The sequence below is a fragment of the Chelon labrosus genome (genome assembly GCF_963514085.1).
Source record: "Chelon labrosus genome assembly, chromosome: 11".
In the NCBI taxonomy this organism is placed as follows: Eukaryota; Metazoa; Chordata; class Actinopteri; order Mugiliformes; family Mugilidae; genus Chelon; species Chelon labrosus.
The window spans coordinates 3,104,758-3,116,101 of record NC_140344.1 but is presented as its reverse complement, the minus strand read 5'-3'; the positions used below and the strand labels follow the sequence as shown (position 1 = coordinate 3,116,101).

Sequence of the window (11,344 nt, the reverse complement as noted above, 5' to 3'; positions counted from 1 at the left end):
TAAAGTTTTCTGAATTCTAATCTGAATTTACATGTGCTTATGTATACCTGAAACACTAAGCAAATAGTTGTCTGTATAATTTAAATACTTATACACCGCCAGGCCAAAACAAAAAAGTCACCACCAAAAAAAAAAATCCATTGATGGAATAACCTGATCATTCAGTATATTCAGGTAGTCAGCTGACCTCATTCTTTGGGCACATAATGTTGCTGAACCTAGATCTGAGCAACTGCAGCAACCCCAGATCACAGCACTGCCCCCACAGGCTTGTACAGTAGACACTAAGCATGATGGGTGCATCACTTTATCTGCCTCTCTTCTTACCCTGATGCCCCCATCACTCTGGAACAGGGTAAAACTGGACTCATCAGACTACACAACCTTCTTCCACTGTTCCAGAGTCCAATCTTTATGCTCCCTAGCAAATTGAAGCCTTTTTTTCCAGTTAGCCTCACTGATTAGTGGTTTTCTTAAGGCTACACAGCTGTTCAGTCCCAATCCCTTGAGTTCCCTTCACATTGTACGTGTGGAAATGCTCTTACTTTCACTATTAAACATAGCCCTGAGTTCTACTGTTGTTTTTCTTTCATTTGATTTCACCAAACGTTTAAGTGATCACTGATCATGATCAATCAAGATTTTTTTCCGACCACATTTCTTCCTACAAGACGATGGTTCTCCACTATCCTTCCAGTTTTTAATAATGCGTTGGACAGTTCTTAACCCAATTTTAGTAGTTTCTACAATCTCCTTAGGTGTTTTCTCTGCTTGATGCATGCCAATGATTTGACCCTTCTCAAACAGACTAACATCTTTTCCACGACCACAGGATGTGTCTTTAGACATGGTTGTTTAAGAAATGAGAAGCTGCTCATTGCATCAGTTGGGGTTAAATAACTTGTTGCCAGCTAAAAGATAATCACCCAATAGGAGGCTCACACCTATTTGCTTAGTTAAATCCAGATGGCAACTTTTTTTTGGCCAGGCAGTGTATTAGATATTTAATGATGAGACATGATCATTTTCAAAAACAAATCAATCTTAATTGTTAATACACGGAGCAGCCATGGAGACATGAGATTGACAAAGACACCGACCATGAGGTTACTTCACGCCACACAGAGCAGATAAATGATCACTTCTGCAGTGACAGCAGAGAGCACTAAAACCCTGGGCCTACTGTGCCTAAACAGGCAAATACCATCAACACAGATCTAGACATCTAAAATATTAACAAACTGATCAAAACCTTAACCCGGGCACTACCACACGACTACTCTTGGTATTTTGTTCTGCTGACTGATCCTAGGCTCTTTCCACAATATGTGCCCCATATCCATGTCCAATTGCTGCTAGCATTTCCAAGTATTTAAGTATGTACTGTGGGTACAGATGAGTATATGTATGCATTCTGGTGTTTGTATTTAGGGAAATTAGCGCCACTCATGTTAAATCCTTGGTTTCATTTCCTTGAGTTGAGGCACTGCTCAGATGACACAGGTGAATTGGATCTTGTGGTGGCAGAGTGTGGCTTTGCTCAGGGGGACATGTGGGACAGATTGGTTGAGGATGAGCTGATTTGCACAGCTGTTGAGAATGTTCTAATCAGCTTCCTCTCTCTTATGCAGTAGCATGATGGGACCCAGGAGTCCTGCCAGACAGCTCACCACACCTGCAGGAAATGGGCACGCCAGCCTTTGCTGCATAACTTAAACTGGAGACACACTACAGACTGGCTTCAGCAGATTTTTGTATGATGACTGAAAGACTAGGGATTACACACTTAACAACTGCTGAGGGATCACAGACTAGACTTAGATAGACGTAGATAGACTTTAATGATCCACAACTACATGACTACATGATTTGTCAAACCAAAGCCAATGCATCAACCTCTTGTGCAAACTCTCAAGATGACAACAGTTGTGGTATGCTCTACAGACAACATTATACAGAGACTCGTGCTCCTGCCACAAACTCCATTAATCTCTCCTCCATTTCTGTGGTCCAGATTAGCTTTGTCACCATTCTTAAGGCAAACGTATTTGGGTTAGTTGTTTTTATTAATAATATAAAGTATTAGAGTGATTTAACTGTTATAGCTGACACTCGAGCTTTCAAAATGTGTATGCTGGTCAATGCCAATGAGTAGAAGAACAGGTTGTAGAATGATCAGTGCACTATGCCAATGATGGTAGACTAAAAGTTACGTTATGGTTGTACAGAAAACAACACGTCCTAAACATACCATGTGACTAGCTTCAACCTGTTATGAGGATTTCTGTCACTGCCTCATGAGAGCGATAAACTTGTGGAGTGTGACTCAACAGATGGACAGGAACCACGAGCAACAGGAGTAACAATGTGGAAGAAAAATCACTTGAAACTGAAGAGTCTCAACAAAAACGTAAGAGAGGAACACCACAGAATATGAATGTGTTGGAGTCCGAGAAATCAGAAGTAAGATGAGCACAGGAAGGGGCCCAAGGGACGACACAGAGTCCTCTTTGTGGTGATAAATGGAAATGGGCAAACGTTAAGTGGATGAAGCAGGAGGTGACAGATGCAGCCGCCACCAGAGGAACCCACTAACAGCAGCTAATCTGCCTCTCTGCATCACTCAACACAAACTGCTCTGAACTGCAGAGAACAAAAAGATATTAAACCGCTCCTGCTGGGGGAGACCACGCAGGAAGGCCAAAAACCATAAAGCTGACTGGTTTAAATGATGACACTCAGAACCAGGAGACAGATGCTTTGGTTGAGAACTGTATTAAGCCGTGACTATGCAATAAGGCTGCAGACAGACTGATTGGACAGTCTCAGGTTTATTTAGCAGAGCAGGTGGGACACACAGGAGGAAAACGGCTCACCAATACATTAGCCCAAGCCCAGCCTTGTTATTTACTATGCTAATTCTGGAAAGTAGATGATCCACACAAGCTCATTCAAACTCTTCTGCTCTTACATTATGAGCTGTGCCTCACATGCATCTGTACTACTGATACTGTGCTACAAGTGTTAATACTAAAAGGAAATATGGATTTAAATTGGCTTATTTAAACTGTTTACATGTAGCACAAAGGATTGTTTTACCTACCATACCCTGGATGGCATTGTACTGGTCGGACACAGAGTAATGCTTCATTCTCTGTTCAGCTTTTTTCTCCTACAAATACTAAGGGCCTTTACCCCTCTAACACAGCAAGTTTCAAGATGGTTTTAAGCCAGCTGTTCATAAAATTTACTGAAAAATATTAGGGTTGTTGCCTGTCACACACATTTCTCTCAGCAGATGGACGATTTAATAATGGTGACTGGTACGAAGGCAGACTAATGGTCAGCGGCTTAATAACTGACACAAATTATTTTTCAATGTCAACTTGATTACTATGTTCAGTTTATCTGATTGGTTTCTGTCTGAGCTGAAATTGTCTGCAGGTGAACACGGCTCTGATGTTCCATTACAGGAAAAGAGATCTTGTTGAGTGTAAATGTGTTCAACAATCACCGTCCACTTCTATGTGGCCTGCAATTACTGGCATGCTCCGTGTCAGTGTATGAGAGGTCAGAGATATGACTCATACATTTTATTATCAACAACAAAAAAAAATCCCAGCAATATGGTCCCAACTGAAAACTGCAAATCTTTAAAACAGCTTGCAATAGGATATTTTATAATTTCTTTATTTCTATAAAAATAGAGACTCTATTAGATATTAATGCTGGGATATATGCTGAATTACTCTCAGTATATTGTATGGTGTCTTAGTTTCCTAGTTTAGGTTCCAGTCCACAACAAGCGTAAGTAATGGTAGCCACGGTTGATCATGATGAAACAATACCAAATAAAGGTAGTCATGTTACTTCAGTGATATGGAAATTGTTCGATTTTGTAATGTCCCCTGTAAAACAGACCGCTATGCTGTGTAACGTTCGCATAGAGTTTCTCAAAACTAAATGCAGAAGCACAACAAACCTGTGGGAGCATCTGGAACTAAAGCATGCAGTGTGTGTGAAAACTGTGTGTCTCTATGAGATTCTGATACTAGCTACCCGCCCAGTTGCAAAACCACGGCTAAAAAACGGCAAACTTTCGCTGCCATATTTTCCAGTGTCAACCCAACAAGACAGGCCACTGATGGAGGGAATTACATAAGCAAGGGAGCTGTTTGACTCAACAACAGATCTCTGGACCAGCAGAACCATGAAGAATGACTTGACTGAAGAGGACTGTTCTTTTGTTGGTATTCTTCTGCTCACCAGGGCACATAAGAATAGCAGATTACCACACGACTACTACTAAGATTACAGAACAATTATGTTCACTTAAAGTGGTGCTCTGTTACATTACACTGTGCTAACGAAGAGCACACATATATCATGCCATACATTAGGCATATTTAATTTTATTTTATAATATCTATATCTATCTATCTATCTATATTTATATTCATAAAATATATATATGAATATGATTATATTCACTATATTGCATTATATATTTTGTTTATTATATATATATATATATATATATATATATATATATATATATATGAATATGATTATATTCACTGTATTACATTATATATATTTTTTTAGCTAATAATACACATTGATGCGCCTGTGAATGCTTCCTTTTTGTTATGTTGTTTGTTATCAAATATAACATATTTAAAATACTAGAAAACAAAATACAAATCTATAAAAAATAAATAAATAAATAAATCATGAATCTTCCACAGGAACACAGAAACAAAAATCTATATCTTATTTTAGGCCATATTGTTCAGCCCTATTAAACAGATAAACAGACAGAAAACAGAATGTCTGTTTGGAGACTATTTTCAGCAGATCAATCCACATTTGGTGCTCTACTGAGTCATTGGGGAATGTGGGACTGAGACTAATTCACCAAGGCACAATGCATATATCTTAACACTTTTGCGACAAAAAGTAATGTGGCACAGAGGAATAAGACATATCAAACTCTGAATACAAAAGTGTCGTCATGGGTGATCTTACAGTAGTAACAGTGAAGTAGATGTGATTATCCCAGAAACAAGAGAACACTATGAAATGGCTTCAAATGAGGAAGACGCACTGCAGTGCCTGTGAGTTGCTGTTGTATTGGGGTGTCTTTTAGAGAAAAGAACAGAATGAGTGCCATTATATGCAGAATTTGGGGGAAAAAACTAAATAAAAAAAATATTAGTGACCCCCTTTGCAATGCAATTTTGTTACAGGACTACTGAGTACTTTACTCTGGCACATTGCCTTTAGATTGTTTGTTATCATCCCTCAGATACATAAACAGCACTCGTCCTTTCAAGGTTATGGCAGCTGAAAAACGTCAGTACAATTGAAAATCCAGTGTATCTAAAAATAAAGCTGAAACAAAGGTAAATGGAATTTCTTGAAGACATTTCACCGCCATGGTCGGCAACTTGGCAACTTAGCTACAGGATTTACAGAGAATTTGAACCACAGGCTTTTATGTCTGTGAAGCTCTCAGTCATCCAGGTCATGGCATATACAAAAAACAAAGATGAAACAAGGGAAACTGGACTCGTAGGGTTTCCTGAAGACATGTCACCACTCATTCAAGTAGTTTCTTCGGTTCTGAAAGACTGGTGGGGATTTGGGGTTTAAACAGAAACATCTGTGGATGTTACACATCAGAAACTCACACGACTGGGGCCTGTTTATGACCAAATACTTACGTGTAGTTCGAGGAAAGTGTGTCTTTCTTTCTTCTGTTGTGATTCTGTTTTACAGTTTATAGTCTAAAACTGCCACATAGGAGGTGAACTCTTTGACATGGAACATCACAATATCAAGCTCACTCAGGAGGACATCTGCGCAGATAGAGTGGCTTTTTTAGACTGTATGGTGCATATTCAGGAAGACACAAGCCTCAACACCGAAGTGTATAGGAAAGGACAAAAAGAAACTCCATAATGGACAGAGAAGAACAGAGCAACAAGAGGAGAAATATTTTTATTTCCTGCGTTGCCGTAGTGTCAGAGAAACTCAGGAGAATTTCGGTTCTCCTTTATACCGAGAAAACTTGTTCACCCCAAAGACAAAACACCCAGGCAAGACAGATCAATGTAGTTTCATCCATTCAGTACAGAGAGGAATGTACAGCCAGTACATAGTTCTCGTATAGCTTCAGACCCTGTGCTGGACACTATGCTATAAACAGATGTCACCAGAAATCCAAAATCCAAAATGAGTGGCTCAGTCACCACTTGTCATTGTGTGTATATATTATGAATTGGATGTCCTAGAACCTTTACAGACTTAAAATTCAGTGGTATTTTCTAAGTTATGTTGTATGTTGAATCTACAGTTACTTTATAGGTCAGTTTTCATGTTATGCATGCTATTGGAGGTCTCAAATAAATTCCAAAGCATGGGTTCAATCATTGAGTAATTTGCAAGGTTGCAGTCACAACAGACAACATTTCCATTGCTCGATTTGTTTGCTTGTTTAATTGTTCTTCCTGAATACGATGCAAGAGGACAATGAAGAGAGAGTTAGTATACAGGCCTTGAATGTTTGTTTTTGTTAAAAACACAAAAGAGCCCATAGACTAATCACTTGTAAAGCCTGCTCAGAGCCAACAAACCAACAACAACAACAACCAACAGGGAAAGACACGGATGCGCCAGCTGGTACATCCACTAAGTTTTATAAGATCATAATGCTTTATACATTATTGGAAAACATTATTGGTATGAAACCTCAATACGACAACAATATTGTTGGTTTGTGTTGAAACCATTTGTTTAATGCTGGTTTGTAGCCATGCAACAGCCTGAGAAGCTTAATGGTTGTAAACACTGTGTGTGTGTGTTTATGTCTCTCTAAAGGTCACTCTCTCCTTGGCGGTGCTGAGCCTCCTGTCAGCCTGTTGGAGGTCCCGACCTCCTATTCAGACACCCTCTGGTACTGGGTCGATAACTCCACCACCGTGTGCAGTACCATACTGTACACTAAAACCTATTAAAGGGAGATAACAATCACACAAATCTCCCATTCCTCTTGTTGTTCATTTATTTATTTATAGTTTTCTTTTTTGTGCTCTCAATATAGGGAGCAGTATGGGCAGGGGGAAATTAACTTTTGATCATTTTTATTAAAAACTATGCAGCTGAATTATCAGATATTTAATAACCCTGTATTTATGAATGTGGGATTCATATTACTTGAAGTGCAATAATGTTTTCATCTGACAATTAAATTGTTAGATCTCTAAACCCTCCTTTACGTAGGACAGTATTTCTCTTTAAAAGGAATGGTGATCCAGCCTGAAAACATTTTTCTGAATCGATCAAGTCAAAATATATACATATTTTTGACCATTTTCATATAAATATGATATCACTGACATTTAGGGTTATCAAAGAACCAATGCAAAGCTAGAAAGAGATGAAAACCGTCAGGAAAGCTACACCTAGTAAGCTCATGAAATCAGCAGGCGTGGTTGTTTTTAGTCTATATGTGTTTACCGTGACTCAAACAGGTACAATTAAATGCACAAAAAACTAGCTGTTAGCAGCACTCACAGATGTAAAGTAGGCATGTGCGATACCAGAATCTTTTCCTTTGGATACCAAGTAATACCAAGGCTAATATCCCAACACCGATACTTTTAGATGTCTACTTGTATATGAAAATGATGACTTTTACAATGAACATTTGTGAATGTAATTATGAAAAATGTGTTTTAAACCTCTGTATAAGAATTAAACAAGCTGCCAAATATCAGTTTGTTAAGATGACGGCAGGAATACGAGTTAAATTTACTACATACTGTTCTGGAAGGAAACATTTTTTCCAACTAAACACTAAAATAATAATTAAAATGCAAAACTGACAAAAATACATTATTGTATTTTATGTAAATTTATCTAATCTACGTGTATTTGCCTGTGATGGGCACTGTGATGTATTTTCACTATATACCTGGATATTGTCCGTCTCTCTGAAGGGCTTCTTAAGGGTTCATCTTCAAGTGTTTGTTCAGATTTGTGGTGTTGCCACAATACCTCACAGACATTCAACACAAGCCCCATGTTTCTTCATTTGCATTTACTGAAGTGAAACAACTCCAAACGATGCTTCTTTTTCTGCCTGCCGTACTGCAGTTTCATTTGGTAAATGGTAAATGGCCTTGCTTTTATATAGCGCTTTTCTACCTATTGGCACTCAAAGCGCTTTACAGTCTCAGACACATCTACCCATTCGTTCACACAAGCATACACACATTCACACACCAGTGCCACGCACTGGGAGCAACTGGGGGTTCAGTGTCTTGCTCAAGGACACTTCGGCATGTGGCACGTTCCGGGGATCGAACCGCTAACCCTCTGGTTCGTGGACAACCCGCTCTACCTACTGAGCCACAGCCGCCCCCATTTATTCTCCACTATGATGTTTTGACTGATATGGCTGCTGCCGTGTCGGGCGTCAAGCGTGAGTAGAGAGTAGAAGCCAGAAGGAAATCATACACAAATATTAACTACAGATTTCACTTTTTACTTTTTTAGAATTGATTACAGATTTGGTGTCATAAAAGTATTAATATATCTTGTGAAAGCGGACTCTTGGAACGACATTTTGATGTGAAGATCGATTCTAAAAAACACACGTCTCGATCGAAAGTACTGATATTTATGCATCACTGTAATAATTAAGAACATTTAAAAACTTGATATAATTTCTCTGCAGATTTATGGCAGTTAATTGGTGGTGGAAATGCCTATATTAAAAAGAAATGCATGTCAAATTACATCAGATTACTTCAGTTTGATCAGTCTGTCAACTCTCAAACTCAACAATCAGCCTGTACAGACCTTTAACTTGCATATACATATATAACTGACAGTTTGGGTCCTGAGCCTTGTCATCAGTCAGTCTGCAGCCCTCCACACTACTGCTCTCTGGATTCTATAGGTTAGCGGCCATCTTGTCTGGCAACGCAAATGTCAGCCATTATTACTAATGAATTGATCAGCGGGAGACCTCCTCCCTCCCTGCTGCTAGAATTAATTGGGGCTTTAAAAGTTCACTAAATTATTTACACAGCAGCAGAGCACCAGGCTGTGAGTCTGGAGATTAAAGACATAGATGCAGAGTGTTTGGAGCCCTCTGAGTGTCAATACAGCTGTTCAAGAGAAGGTGGAAGACCATCTGACAGACTGAAAAGGTACAAATTTTACTGAAAACTGGTCTCACATTATATAGGAATGAATGGTAGGATGACAACATGCAAGTGTTAACAACTTCTATATGCATGGTATGACTGCTGATTTGGTTGATTGAGAACACTGTGTGTGTGTGTGATCTGTCCAGCTCTATATCCCTTAAACTTTGGTTTGATTACCCTAAATGACAGACCTCGGCTTCATTTTTCAGATATTTCTTGATTTGACATGAAGCTGTTTTGTGCTAGAGTCTGTACAAAGATGCAAAGCGTGAAAAGAAATTCCTTCATCACTTCATAACCTTCACTGAGGTTAGCATTGATTTCATTTGTATATAACACAGCCATAATTGAAGTTATATTGAAGTCACAGCAAGTTTCCATCATGAATGGGTTCTTTAAAGAACAAAAAAGTGGTTTTAACTGTCAAACAATGCGTTTTAAATGATTAGACTAGGTTCCACTTACAGTAGCTTGTTTTTCCTTTGTAAATATAAATGGATTGTAGCTCACAGGCACAGCTCACCGGCTGATAGTTAATCTATAAACCAGCCGACATCAGCTGACTGCTCAGCAGAAGCAGCATTGTCAATCCCATTCAAGGTACCTACATAAATTGCTTTAGCCTGCCTTCTCTTCCTGTTTTCTCTGCAAACTGCTTTGCAACCCACCTTCACCCCAGCTCCTCCTTCCATGTGTCAAAACTGTGCCATTGCTCGGTTCAGTACAAGGTCTTTGCTGCTGCTGCTGCTGCTGATGTCCTTGCTTTAGGCTTTCTGATTGTCTGTTAATTAATTGCTGATAAAGGACAGTGTCTAAGTAGTTCCAGTGAAACTTTCTGTTCATGGCTTTGAATTAAAGTACTGGCTCCACTGCCCCTCTGAACTGATTGCAGATTGCATTGCTTTGGAACCTTATGGGAAAGTAATGATTGTTCCAGGTTAAAGCCAAACCCTCGAGAGCTACTTATGGCTTGCGAAATTCTTTAGATTTGTATAGCACAACATCTTATTTTTGAGGGATAGTGTGTTTCCTGATACTGCATACAGTGTGTGTAGAGAATATATTCAGTGAGCCAGAATGTTGTATTATTTAGTAATGAATATGACGTGGGAATGTTCCTTGAAAATAAAGCAGAACCATGTATCAGTGCTGAGAAAAATGACCCAAGAATCCTCAGAATGCAACAGTTCAGCAAATCCCACTATTTCTGATTTCATGCTTTATCAGCACAGCTAGGAGGAGTCCAGATTGCTTGGTTGATGTATTTTATTCCACGTGAGGTGATGCTGGTATTCTGCTGTCACAGCATTATTCCAGCTTTCTTGTAAGTGCTCCACCATCAGCTGAGAAGAGCTGTGGATCATCACTGCTCTGATGCTCCTTCATGCATAAAACATGTCTCATCTCAGTATTAAAACATATCCATCGCCTGCTTCACCTGGGATTGTCAGAGAGCCTGAACACATCATATATCAGCATAGAAAAGTTTTAACCTTGGGGTAACTATAGAATATGAATCATTTCATTCATCACTGCAAAAGTAAAGGTCAGCAGAACCTGAGTCATGTCTGCTGTCAGATTACTAGATCACAGAAGAGTACAGTCTGAGGAACAAATCTGTAATTTTGTTTACCACGAACATGTTAATCCCATTAGACCACACTGTAAAGCCCAGGAAATCACTCATCTTGACAATTACACAAATTACTATTACTATTATTATTTGATGTAATGTTGCACAAAGTTGTAGAAAAAAAAAAAAACTAATTTACCGTGTCTAAAAGTGTCACAGTCTAACTAAAATGAATGAGTTTCAACATCACATTTACATTTGGAAGACATAAATCCAAAGTGACATGGCAGCTGAGGTCAGATCTAAAGGTTACTTTTGCAACAGTGACACTCATGTAAGCATGCAGTAAGCAGTGTGTGATCAAAGTGTCAATTGCCTAATAAACAGGTACTATTCTAGATTATGTAAGGCTGTCAGACTGTAAGACTGAAGTCTTGTGTGGGAACATTTGGTTTGATTTGACAGACATTTCAACTGAAACCTCCCACAACGGTGGATTTATCGAGGCCATGTGTCATTTTGTCGAGCCTGTAACACATCAGCTACTCAT

At 38.9% G+C, this 11,344-nt stretch overlaps 1 protein-coding gene across 1 annotated transcript in view; it reads right to left on the bottom strand.

Moving 5' to 3' along the window:
• The window catches only part of cadps2 (Ca++-dependent secretion activator 2), a 184,383-nt gene that overhangs the window by 118,123 nt on the left and 54,916 nt on the right, over positions 1-11,344 (bottom strand). The window lies entirely within an intron of this gene.